We start from the raw sequence: 14194 nt of genomic DNA, 5'->3' as shown, positions 1-14194 counted from the left end.
ACGCGGGTGTCTTGACACGAGCTGCCCGAGAGGAATGAAGGAGGAAAACCACCTCTCGCGCCATCGTCCTCGTCCCTTCGCATAAACTGTACCGGCAAATTTCGCTGAAAGTCGCCGCGCCGGCTGCTAGCTCTGTTTGCTTCGGGACTTCCCTCGTTCGACTGACGAAACTCCGGTCCGTTTGTGTACGGTGACCCACTTTGATCTATAAGCCCCCATGCTTCCCTTTGGGAATTGCGTCCTCCAATTGGAAAAGCTACTGTCGCGGATTAAAGGGATATGTACACCAGCCTCGGAACGTGTTGCGATCCCGCTTCTACGAGCCGGGACACTTCATCGATCATCGATCACGGTCTTCGGAAAGTGTAATTCTCGACACTTCTGACTTTTAACTAGAGATCGTGGTTTTCAACGTGTATTAACAACGTGTACAGTGTTCCCGTGCATTCATGCATCCTCATTTTAATTTGCATAATTTTCAGAACACATACTAATTTATGTATCAAGACTATGGCTTAACAAATACCGCGGTTGTTGGTACAACAACAAATTTAAACATCACTTTTACAGTGAAATATACGTGAAATAGAACACAAAAAGGAGCCATTTGCACTTTCGACCAAATCGAGGGTCTAGAATCATCCTATTGTAGCCGCGACATATAATTTCGGTAATTATTCTGGCATCGATCATTTCTTAAAAGACAGAAGTTTGTGTTTACCGTATGCCTAAGATATTCTTCACATGAGATGATAGATGAATCATTAGTAGACTGCGGATCTTTATGCAAAATAAAGAAGTTCTACATTAATTGTGGTCATCCGTTAATGATTTTTTTTTTTACTTTGGGAACAACATTAAAATATTCTCTAACTTTTAAAATCTTGCACTGTTTTATATTTCGCCGAACCAATTTCTTCATAAATCCATAAAGATCCGCTGACTAATCATTAGTAACAGAATACTTTTTGTGGATGCGTAATTCGAAATTTCCATTCGATGACTGGAACAATTCGTGGAACGTGATCTTTCAACGCTAACGGCTTCTTCGGAAGATTTCTTGTCTTCCTCGACAAGGTACGTTAGATAAAGAAAAAACCAGTTTGCTTTACGTGGCAGCTTATAAGTTCGCGAGGCCGAAACGTGACTGATCTTCTTCGCTTTCCTGATCCTTCTCTATTCTGTAATGTTTAGACAAGGGGAGCTGGCGCACGCGGGACAGATTGAAACTCGCATGAGCTCGAAGCAACGATGTCGCACAATGAAATGGAAAAAAAAGAAAGTGGTCGATGAACGAACACAGGCCCGATCGGTAAATCAATGCGATTTTCTTTGACCGACCTCTCCAAGCTTTTTCGAATCTTTTTTCCTCATCATTCGTCTTCGTCTTTGTCGAGCGCATCTCTCTATACGGCGGAGAAGCTTGCTTTCATGGTTTCTTGCACGATCCAGTGAATCAACCTCGACTAAATTTCGTTTCCTCTTTTACAACAGCTTCAGGAATGAAACGGCACACGTAGCAAATAATCAAGTTTCATTCGGACCGGATGGAAAGGGAGACAAGTTCTTCTCAATTACGTGTATCTCTGTTTCTATAAACGACTTCGTGCGTTCTGCTATCACCGAGAGAAATTTCATTTACAAAATTTCATGCAATTTATTTCATAAAATAAGTGTGGCAAGTAATGAAGGATTTGTAATAACCAGATAAATGTAATTTCATGTAGCGAACACATTAGAAAAATTTAAAAGCGCTTTTATATTGTTTTCAACCGATTAAGCATGTTAAGAGAATGAAAATAAACTTTCACTTCATCTTACCATTTATTACCGTTAGTTCAGTGCCAGGCAATTTGCTCAACTTGAACGTCATTCAAAGCACAAATCATTTGTCGTATCAATAGATTGCAAACGTTTATGCAACATTGACATTTTATGAAGCGACTGCAAGAAACAGGAATCGAATAGAAATTTAATTTTCCTCTGATTATTTTTAATATGTTGACGGGAATACGTTAGTATTGTTTAAGGGGTGCAGCAGTATTGAATAACTAACGAATATACTAATTATTTATGGAGAATGGCATGCTACACTTTCAGGTAAAATATGAAGCAAAATATTCATTTGATCGGCAGTTGTGAAACGATAGCAATATAAATTTTATGCAAAGCAAAAATTGTCTGCATCGATTGCAAGAAATAGAAACAAAATTGGATGTCACTTCCCTTAATGATTTTAATAGAGGAGCAATCATATATTAACACTTTACCTAGCGAAAGGAAGGAACTTTACCTATTAATAGGAATTTCAATAATTGTGCTGTACCAAAAGAAAGCATAGAAATTTTCTTTTACAATACAATCTTAAATGAAACTATTAGATGTCGTTATTGAGGGTGGCTTATTGGTTTACAATGAAAATTGCTGTTGCTATTGAAGGTTACATTAAAAAGCGTTTAGCCATGTAGCATAGATTTGTCATAGATTTAACGTGTTAACATCTTCAATTTGTAAAATTTTTCAACAATTTTCAATCTCATCTACTCGATCTTGCTATGAATGCATAAAGATCCGCTGTCTACTCATAATTGAAGACTTGTTCAAAATGAATATCAGATCATAATTGAGGACTTGTTCAATGTGAACATCAGTTAATAATTGAAAACTTGTTCATTCAAAATGAATATCAGATCATAATTGAAGACTTTTTCAAAATGAACATCAGATTATAATTGAAGACTTGTTCAAGATGAACATCAGATCGTAATTGAAGGCTTGCTCAGAATGAACATCAGATCATAATTGAGGACTTGTTCAATGTGAACATCAGATCATAATTGAACACTGTCCAAACTGAACATCAGATCATAACTGAAGACTTGTTCAAGATGAACATCAAATATTATCAGAAAGTGATAAGAAAAATTGAAACATCCAGCGTTTATGAGAGGGGCATAAAGACATCAAAAACTTTGAACCTGTTCAAGGTTCTAATTACTAATTGAATGATTAGACACCGTAGAAACACGCAAGAAAAATGTGTTCCCCTTTTCGCGAGCCTTGAAGTATTGACGACTGAAGTGGCTTAATTTGGTTCTAACGGACGGTAGTTATCGGCAGAAATGTCAGCGAAACTTTGAACTTCAAATTTAGCTGTCGCGTACCGCCTAAAGAGATCTAACATTCGAGCTTACGGCTACCGCCTGCAAACCGAGAAATGACTATGAGTAATGTGGACGAAATAAGAAGCGGGATCACGGAAACTTGTCCGGAAATTTTCATTTCGCGCGTTGGAACGAGGAACAACTGCTTATAAGCTGCCTTTTCTCGCTCGCATTTACCTACTTTCCTGCTTCGTTCAATAACCGAGCGTAATAACACTTTGATACTTGTTTCCTTCGCGTCTTTTCTTTCTCGCAGAGCCGCGGACTCGAAAAAAATCAGAGCTTCGTTGCGCCAATGGCATTCTGCGCAATGCGAATCGCTGTAGGTCCTCGGTATAAGGAGCAACTCTATTACTATAGTCTTCATTCCAGAGAGGGAAGACCCAAGGTACACTGGCTGTTATAGTAGCTATTCGCCGTGCTCCAATTACTCGAGACTCTAGACCAGCGGTTCCAATCTTTATGCTACTACGCCTTCTCAAAAAACAATTTTTTTCCGCGCCTCCCTACCTTTTATTTTTGTAACAGATATACTATAGACACGTTTTCAATAATCATAACATTATTACAAAAAAGTGACAACTACAAATTAATTCTTTACTAAAAAATTTTCACGCCTCCCAGGTTGGCAACCGCTGCTCTAGACACAAACCATATGAGTTACAGGTCTCATTTTCTAAGCGTGGAGCTTACCATAACCAGGAAACATCAGCTTTCATCAGATATTTATCAATGTCACTAAGCACGTTTGTTTTTATACATCCATGATATCAACTGCCGGAAGCAGTGGTTAAATAAAAATTCATTTCACACTTTAACAGTCTTTTTACGTTGAAAACAACAATATTTTTAGATTTTTATACAGTGATGCATAAAAATCCGCTGTCTAATTATTAGACTATTGTTTCTAATGACTATACTGCGGATCTTTATGGAGTGAAGTAGAAATTAGTTTATTTCCTTACATGTTTAATTGGTTAATAATAATATAACAGTACCTTTTAAAATTCTTCTAATGTTTTAAATTACACCTACTCATTTTTGTCATAAATGCATAAAATCCGCTGTTTAATAATGGCATATTACATAGAGAGAATCATGAATTAAATAAGCTTATGTATGTATAGTTACAAGAGGAACATGACACGAGTGTTAAATAAATTTGTTACGTAAAAATTTAAACGTACGATTTTTCACGTGATTTATATCGGCTATTAATCATTAAATCCTGATAGCTGTTTACAGAAAAAAAATTATTTTTACGTTGTGTGCTTAAACAATTTATCGTAATGTGAAAATCTAATGATTAGAGTGCTGGGAAATTAATGCACAGATCTCGTTATTATTATTACGTTCGCCAAGGGGAAGAGGATTTAAATGGAACAGACTTTCAGAACTCGAAACAATTTAAGACTACTGCTTTCTTCTGCTTTTTAATTGTTTTCTACTATTCTCTTTCACTTTATTATCACCGAATTACTTTGTTAACAAGAAGCACAGAGATCTCTTCGTGTGAAACGTATTTCTTATTCATAAAATTTTATCTTTTCATTGAATTAATTATGGAATTAGAAAGTTTTTGGTAGATTTCGCACATTTTTAGGCATTATATTTTAACGACTGAAAGATATTGGTTTCACTTCCAACAAGGCGGAACCAATTGAACACATATTATTCGCATTTTACGTCTTCCCGAATAAAAAATATAACATAGAAGAATTTCACTTTTCTGTTATGCATTTGTTTCACCAGCTTGATTTCACAAGGAAATACATCAGTCGAACAGATATGTCGGAAAATACTTTCATACCAGCATGTTCATGTAAGAAAAAGTTCATTTTTACGTTTATACATATTTTTTTATTGAAGATAAAAATATTATCAAGTATTCATTACAGCTGTGGTCGTAAGAAAATGTAGACTCTCGATTATCCCAACCAGTGAATAAGAGATTTCGCAAAGACAGTCTTCGGTGGGTAAAAAAATTAAAGATTAGATCAATGTTTAAACAATCATAATGTATTAATATTGGATATCACTGTATTCGGGAAAGTCTAAGGAATCTTTTGCTGTAACGATCAATATCTTTTATAATAACATCACAATATTTGTTCAAAGTTGAAAAATAGGTCATTTCTTCAAACTCAAATTTCTCAAAAACTGTGCGTCTAGGAGAAAAATTAAGGACAGATTCGGAATCAGCGCAAAAAACTCTATAAGAATTGCATAGTGAGAATCGAAATCCTTTTTGGCTGTTGGACAGTGTAATTGACACCTTCTGTATTTATTTCGTTTCTGAATGTTGGTTTGCTTATTTGAATTATCAACTTGCCAATTATTAATTATTATTTACTTGTAAATTATAATTATCAATTATTATTTACTTGTAAATTATAATTATCAATTATTATTTGAATTATTCGTTGTAGATTATTCGAAATAGAATAATATTTCTCCAGGCCGACTAGTGAATAAAAACCTGTTAGATCGAGTGAATTAAATTAAACAGAACCCGCGGAACACACGCGACAGAATAGCGCGAAAACCCACGATAAAAGGCCGATTGCAAAGTGCAAGAGGCTGCGATTGAAAAACTGGCTAAATAGAACAGGAAGCCGGAAAAACGAATTCAATTTAATTATGCACACGGAGTACGGAGTCAGTTGATGCTGTGCCGGTTTGCGTTCGCTCCGGCAATCACTTCGTACGAACCTTTCCGCGAGTTTCATGGGTTTCTCTATTTGTTAAAGTAAATCGTTGTCAACGGGGAAAATTAGATTCGGTTTCCAAGCGAAGTTCAAACGTTGAATGATTGGGGATCGATTCTCAGAGTCTTTTAGTGAATACCGCATCCAGTAGCGGAGCAAGTTTGAAGAATTATTGGTCGGGAGGTCATATTCGGAGTGACGTGAGTAATTGTTATTGGCACGCCCTTCCCTTCGCGAGTATACAAGCTAATATATTTTTCCAGCAAATGCTTTTTCCGTTATGTCAAATATAATGTGTCTTTCTTTTTATAATATGTCCGTACTAGAAAAATAAAGATCTATCAAATGATTGTATTAATCCGCGCCCGATTTTCACGTAGATGTCGCAAACTGTAACAACAATTACAGAAAACAAAATATAATAATATCTTTTTTAACAATTGTAGAAAGGAATGGTTACTATATAATTGATTAATAAAGCTGTATTTTTAAAAATTTAACCAGCGAATTTTATTTCCAAATCGGGCACGAAGTTATGCAATCATTTGATATAATGTACAGCGTGTAATGTTACAGCGTTGTTCTACACCTTAGGATCGGCGAAGATCTGTTAAAAAAGTTTTGTGCAAAATTAAATTGACAGGCTCATTGAGAGGAACAAACTTCGACAAATGTCAAAAAAGAACCGTTCTCTGAAAATTGACGTTAAAGTTCAAATAGCACATAAAGTTACATGATTCAGAATTTCATTACAACATAACAACATGTCCTAATACAGTAGATCAATTCTGAATTCCAATTTTTAATCCAGTAAGCTGTTATTTGAACTTTAACGTCAATTTTGTGAAGAAAACCATTCAATTTTGACCCATTGTTCCTTTGAAAAGGTGGTTCCTCTCATCTAGAAAGTTTGTAATTATTCAATCCTGTACTACAGATGCAATCAAATTATTTCAACAATGTTAATACAGTTGTATAACACAGTCATCTTTTTTAAATAAACAACACTCATTAAGTTATCTTTATGTCCATGCTTAATAAGAGGCATTTGGAACAGTGTGAAATCTAAACAGCATTTATTACGCATATTTTCTCAAATATAACAAATCAACTGCGGATTTCATGTAGTTACAATAAAATGGCGTAAATTTAATATAATGGAAAGATTAAGATAATTTAAGAATATCTGTATCATACGCAATAAGCTAATAACTACTCTAAGAAACCATATTCTTAATTGACAAGAAACTCAGATTGGTTACTTCAAGAGACTTGCACTTGACTATTATTTATTTACGAAGGAGACCAAATATAAGTCTGCGACCTGTTCAGTCTATTTCAAATATTGGCTTACGAAAAGACCTAGTTTGAACGTACCGGATGACATTGTTTAATTAACACCATCTATTTTAGACTACTGTGTGTCGGTGCTGAAACAAGGTTCGACAGTATCGGTGGATCTCGATACAATCGGTCACCGAGTAGAGGGTAAATTGCGCCCGTGAAATATAGCATCGGAGGATGCATTAATGAAGCGCGTAAAAAATCCAGGTACGTCGCGGAACGATGAAACAAACCGAACGAACTTGTCAGAATGCGAAGCGCGGTTTCGCGTTTCAATTTGCCATAGATCGCCGATGACCGAGAGATGACAAGCGATCGCCGAAGCGCGGCGCACAATGGGCAAAAAGGAGACGAGATAGCAGCATCAATATCCATTAAATTAAAACGACGCGACGCGCGGCGTTCCGTCGCAGCGGCAATCAAACCACTGCGAAATTCTTCGCCGGATATTGCCGCCTATCACGTGCACGAGGAAAACTAGCGTGCAAGTCGTGCGAACTCCTCCAAGAATTTTCATTTCGCGCCTAAAGTCGTAAAAGGATTGCGACCGATCCTCGTCCGCTCCGTCCCCGCACCTTCATCTTGTTCGTTCGCAAATCCATTCGAACGTTCAACGCGCAATACAATTCGAAAATTAACCTCGTCTGGGAATCTAGCTGAACAACCGTTCTCTTCTGCACATTTCGTGGCGGACATTTTATGACTTCACCGAACGCGGAATCCCGCTATTGCACAAACGGAAACTGGATTTTTCGCCGCTAATGCGCGGGGTCTTCTACGTCAACTGATAATAGCTAGAACAATCCTAAATGGGGCATTTCTTTGATAGACATAAATGATGGTAACGGAGTAACCGGTGAAGTTTTTAATTCCTTAGATAACGCGACAATTCCAGCGAAAATCCTTGTCTGACCGATTCCGAAATCATGCAAATGTTTACGAGCAGTAAAGTGAAAAGTTTGCAGGTGAAAGAGGATTTGCAAAATGCACAGTTGCTCGTCATTAAAAATCCTAAATGGGGACAATAGCTAGACAGCGGATCTTTATGCAAAATACAAATTTTCTATCTGAATTGCAACAAACTGGGGTGAAATGAGTGTTGGGCAAATTTTATTTTAAATAATAAATAAACGTGTGATTTCAATCGAAGAATTGAAAGAATTCAACAATTCGAAAGAATTTCACAGCATGCTATATTAAACTAAAATAAGACGAGTGGTGTAAAGCCCCTCTTGATCTGCGCACGTGATATTAGCTATTAATAGCCTTCGCTTTTTTTCAGAATTTCCGAGCTAATAAATTCAATGTTATTAAACTACGAAGTAATTTGACGCTGTTCTTGTTAATGCTTATGGCGTTACGCAGAATTTGCTGTTCAAGTTTCGATACTGTCAAGTAGCTTACTGTCAGACCAACTTAACGAGTTCGTGCCTCGCATACTGAGAATACCATACGAAACGATTAACAACAATTCATGGAGAGTAAAGTTCTCTATCTTTTCCAACGTAATTAAACAAAAAGCGTTAATTAAGCGAATACTTTCCATGTTCGTTCTGTATATGTATTAAAAGAATTTCGCGTTTCATTCGTAGTGTATACAAAGACCGCTCTCGCAGAGGCCGCGGCGTAATCGTTACTTCCTTTTTTTTATTTAGCGGAGCACGGAATGGAACAATGCGGTAATGCGATTAAAATAGAATGGAAAGCATGATCGATAGCCATGTACATATCGAACGAAAAGTATCGTTCGGGAGACTGTCGGAGTGGATTTCAAGTAAGTCACTCGATTTTTTCCGCCGAGTATACATCGATGCCGGAAATATTGCCGGCTCAAGTTTCAATTAACCGGAAAGTACCATCAGCGTCTTTTCCGGCTGTCGCGCTATAATACGAGACGTACTGTACACGGACAAAACGACGAGAAGTGGATGTAGTGGAACGGTGAACCGAGGGGGTTGAGCAGAGGTGAACGGAGACGGTTGAGAAGCCGGGGGTTGGCTGTCTGGAGGAGAGGAAGCGCGAGAAATAAACGAAGAAAAAAAAAGGAGATCCGAATCGAAGAAGAATTGGCGGGTGGACAAGAAAGACGGTCACACAGTGGCCGGGAAATTTTTATTCAGTTCGCGTTTAACATCGGTCAGCCGACATTTTAGTCGGAACCGTGACTAGGGTTTAATAGCGGCCCCATTGTAACACCTAAAGCCCGTCGCCATACACTGTTATGCGATGGGAGGGGGTTTTAGGACGGAAGCCGAACACGGTAATGCCTATAAATTTAAACGGCTTTATACGTGCGAAAGCTGCGAGTCCGCGTGGCTCCGTTCGTTGCTGCGGATCTGCTCCGCACCGCTTCGTGTGTCGCGCGACTGTGAGCTTTCTGCGAGCTTTCTACGAGTTCACCGTGAATTAAATGTCCTCGCGGCCAGCCGACATCCTCGTGAAATTGCTCATAAGGCCCGTCCCCGCACGGCATAACGAAAACTCATACAATTCAGTCGATCATGCTGGCTCGGCTTGTGCCCATTCGAAACTCCCTTACACAGTCAGCAAAGCGCCGACTGCTATTACCAATAGAACTAACGAAACTCCCGGGACTTCTCGGGTTCCGTTACGGACGACGGAAATACGATAATGCTTCATAAATTCTCGACTCCAACGAGATCCGAGCTCGTTTTTTCCTCAAGAATTTCTTCACAATTTCAATACGCGATTGCCTTTGATGAACATCAATACGACATCTACTGTCCAATGGGTGTAACTTTTACTATAATGTAGTTATTCGAATAATATGTTAGTGTTCTCGGCGCAACGGTTCGATCAACTAATTACGAGAAAGCAAATTTTACACGTTAACTTAAACTTTCAACGTTTCGATCCATGTGTGGATTCCTTTTCAAGAAAGTAGAAATGTCGTCGAACAAGATACTCAGTAGTCCGTTGCGCCGAGAACACTAACATATTATTCATTTAACAACCAGCAAAATATACCTGCTAAAAACTTCCGAAGCAAATTATATTATTGTTTAAAAAAATAACGTTCCCGTTTTTATAACGTGTTTCTTGTTTCTTCCTTTACGTGTTCCTTTTTTTATATTATGTTTCTCGTGCTTCATAAGCAAAACAATTTCACTTCATGTCACTAAATTGTTGAAAAGGAGAGTTGTCCTTGTTTCAACAAGGAGAGTGTTCCTTGTATCTTTATGTGTTCCTTTTTTAATATTATGTTTCTCGTACTTCATAACTGAAACAATCTTACTTCATGTCACTAAATTGTTGAAAGGGAGAGTTGTCCTTGTTTCAACAAGGAGAATGTTCCTTGTATCTTTATGTGTTCCTTTTTTAATATTATGTTTCTCGTACTTCATAACTGAAACAATCTTACTTCATGTCACTAAATTGTTGAAAGGGAGAGTTGTCCTTGTTTCAACAAGGAGAGTGTTCCTTGTATCTTTATGTGTTCCTTTTTGCATATCATGTTTCTCGTACTTCATAAGTAAAACAATGTTACTTCATGTCACTAAATTGTTGAAAGGGAGAGTTGTCCTTGTTTCAACAAGGAGAGTGTTCCTTGTATCTTTATGTGTTCCTTTTTTAATATTATGTTTCTCGTACTTCATAAGTAAAACAATGTTACTTCACGTTACTAAATTGATGAAAGGGAGAGTTTATGGTTAGCACTCGTCAATGATAATTGTACGAATTGATCAAAACTTTAAACAGCAATATCTGGAAAGTAAAAGTATGTGACACGCGTCGTCCTTCCTCGCAGCAACAGATACATGCTCAAAGTTCGTGCATGTGTCACAATGTCACGTGACTATTCCGGTACAGGCAGAGAGAGGGTAACTTGTGCCCTAGACTCGTGCTCCCTCATTAGGCGACTTTGTTCGCGTGTGAGATGATAAATGAAAAATTGGGCGCGCATTAAAAGGGTGTAGAAGTGGTTGTCGGCGAAACGCCTGGAGCCATCGACAGCTCTGAAAACCGTGGAAGCCTAATTACTCGGGTACCCGATACATCTCGGTGTCGAAGTCAGCGTGCGGACTGCTACGCCGTGCCGCGCCGCGTGTAATATCAGTGGCGGGTTGCCAAATGCACTCTCCGGTGATAAAACTCCGGATGAAAATCTGTGCTCGACTTTCGACGGGCTTAGCGAGCGAAGGGATCGGGAAGCTAGGCGTTCCCGAAGTCGGTGTAAATTCGATTCTGACCTTAATTACTTCATATCTCACATCGGGTCGGGATCGTCGCGGATCGTAACTCATGGGGCCGCTCCGACTTTTTCCCGGAGCCGGCCTGGGCGCCGGTGACGAATGTAACGACATTCCCGGAAACATCTTCGAAAAGTTTATCCGGCCCTCGACGACGGTCCGAGATACACACGGGAGGAAGTTGCCGTGAAATGGAACTAATTTAGCCGTCCTCATGTGACTCGGATGGCGGTACTCGATCTTGCTTTCGAAAAAAACTGCAGCCGCCCGGCGCGGCGAGGAGCGGTGCGACGCGACAACGCTCGTAACTCCGCGCGGATCAGCCCGGTTCGGTTATGCCCACGGCTCAGACCTCAGCCTGCATTCTCGCGGGGTTCGTTTGGTAATACGGAGCCAGACGAATGCTACCGCGAATCCTAAGAACATCTCCTCCATCCCTCGCCTCGTCCTTTTTTCACGGAAGAACCTGCAAGAGAGTCCGGGCGAGCTCCGTAAGAAAGAGTTCATGGAAAAAGAGAGGAACCCTCTAATGGAGGCCATTTGATTTTCTGTCTCATCGGAATGACTCCATCTACCTAGCTATGTACGGGACTATCTATCCCGAGCGCGACTGTGCGACGAATAGTTAAATAATGCAAATTCTGCGGGGTACTCACAGTGTCGTCCCGATGTCCTTTCATCCCTCGCCGAGTTCTCGATTTGTTAAATGCTTTACACACGATGGTAACAGACAATGATTTACATTCTGAATGCCCGGAAGTGTTCGAGCCGGTTCCACCACACCAACCAGCGTTAAACAAGGATTCGTAGTTGATCAGTGGGAAATTGTAAACGTGTAGCGATGAAGCGGAGTGTACTGTGCAAGACGCTATTTTTTTCGTCTCGATTGGTGCTGGTGTCATCGGCTAACTTCCGGGCAGTGACGCATGAAGGCGATTTGGAAAACACTAGTCCAGTGAACGAAAAGTTGTAGAGGGAAATGGAAGGAACACAATTTTTAACGTTGGGTCTTTGTTTGGACTAGTTACGAGGTAAACATACTAAAAGTCTCCACTCCTAGGTGGTGAGCGGAGTGCAGGGGGCACATAGAAGGTCCCCTTTTTCGGTTTTCCGCTTATATCTCGGAAACTATGCGTCCTAGCTATAAGACCATTCTACACAAAATTAAAGCTGACAAAATGTGCCATAAGATTGATTCCATTCAGGTTTTCGCTGTCTCGCATAGTTTCCGAGATATCCGCGCTCAAAGTTCACTAATTGTGAAAAAGAACTCCTCAGCACAATTAGTGAACTTTGAGCGCGGATATCTCGCAAACTATGCGAGATAGCGAAAAACTGAATGGAATCAGTCTTGTGGCACATTTTGTCAGCTTTAATTTTGTATTGAATGGTCTTATCGCTAGGACGCATAGTTTCCGAGAAATAAGCGGAAAACCGAAAATGGACACCGCTCACCTCCTAGGAGTGGGGACTTTTAGTATGTTTACCTCCTAACTAGTGCAAACAAAGAGCCAAAGTTAAAACTTGTGTTCCTTCCATTTCCCTCTACACCCTCCTTATGAGCATTCATTGACTGGACTAAACACTTGCGGACACTTTGGCTACGTACAATGTGGGTGTCAGTGATGCAGCATGTTCTAGACAATTACGTTGACCCAATTAAATGCTTCCTACTTTGATAATTTTTCTATTAGCCCCTTACAATTTAATTCCAAGGTTCCAGATTACAATTCCTTTTCGTATGGCGCTCCAAATACGCAGCGATAGAAAATAATTTGTGTTGCTTTAAAGCATTTTAAAATTAATGTTATAAATCTCGTAAAATGTAATCAAATTTATAAAATTAATATAGTTATGTTGCTATCAGTTATGTTAGTCTATGAAGAAATGCTGAAAATGTTTGGCGTCCGCAATACACGACGTCTCTGCAACATCATTTTATGGTAAAGGGTTATGAATAGACTGCGGCACGTACGATTTAAAGCAGTGAACGAATTAGGAAAATTTTAGGACATCTGTGTATTAATTTCATCTTATTAAGACGATTGAAAGAAGAAAGAAATTTCTATTTGGCTCCTGTGTCTTGCAATCCATGCAAACATTTTTTATTTTGCATGAAGATCCGCAGTCTAGTTATGAATTATTTATCGATCGTCAAACTAGCAACTGATCAAAGGTGAACAGAATTAATGAAACTCTTTATTAAGCACGCTTCTCCTGCATATTTATATTAATTATGTATATATGAATCATGGCCGATATAAATTAAATTCAAACTAAATATGAAAAGCAAATACGCTGAATGAAACTGAAGAACCAAGAAAATATTAATTAATAAACAGAAAGCATTTATTCGTTAATCTCACGCGTGTGGATGGTATACCAATACAAACAAGCCTCAATATTATAACAGTGAAATAATTGCCAGGCTATTTGAAACTAAAAAGTGATCGTTCAATCTTTCGTAGCTCTTAATCAACAATGTCCAATTGGAAACATTGTGCCTGTATTTTAGGAATTGAGATTATATAATTCATTCGCGAAAGTATTTTGCTATTACTTGATTCTGCAAATATTTACGCATAGCAGTGCAGCTACAGTTTATTAATTAATCAAACTTTGCAAGATAAATGTATAGAGCTGTCATGGTAGACCGAAACTGACGTAGACATATGTTCGCTGTAAATATTAGCTTATAAAACACAACTTCAACATGTTAACAAGTTAATAATATAACAAACATGAACAACATTAATAGTAATGACGG

At 38.6% G+C, this 14194-nt stretch overlaps 1 protein-coding gene across 3 annotated transcripts in view; it reads right to left on the bottom strand.

Moving 5' to 3' along the window:
* Positions 1-14194, bottom strand: part of LOC143219076 (semaphorin-1A) — a 649895-nt gene that overhangs the window by 475484 nt on the left and 160217 nt on the right. The gene's annotated exons all lie outside the window — the stretch shown is intronic.

The sequence above is a fragment of the Lasioglossum baleicum genome, unplaced genomic scaffold (genome assembly GCF_051020765.1).
Source record: "Lasioglossum baleicum unplaced genomic scaffold, iyLasBale1 scaffold0021, whole genome shotgun sequence".
NCBI classification, from domain to species: Eukaryota; Metazoa; Arthropoda; class Insecta; order Hymenoptera; family Halictidae; genus Lasioglossum; species Lasioglossum baleicum.
Note: the sequence above shows the minus strand (reverse complement) of the source record. Positions and strands in the feature narration are given on the sequence as shown.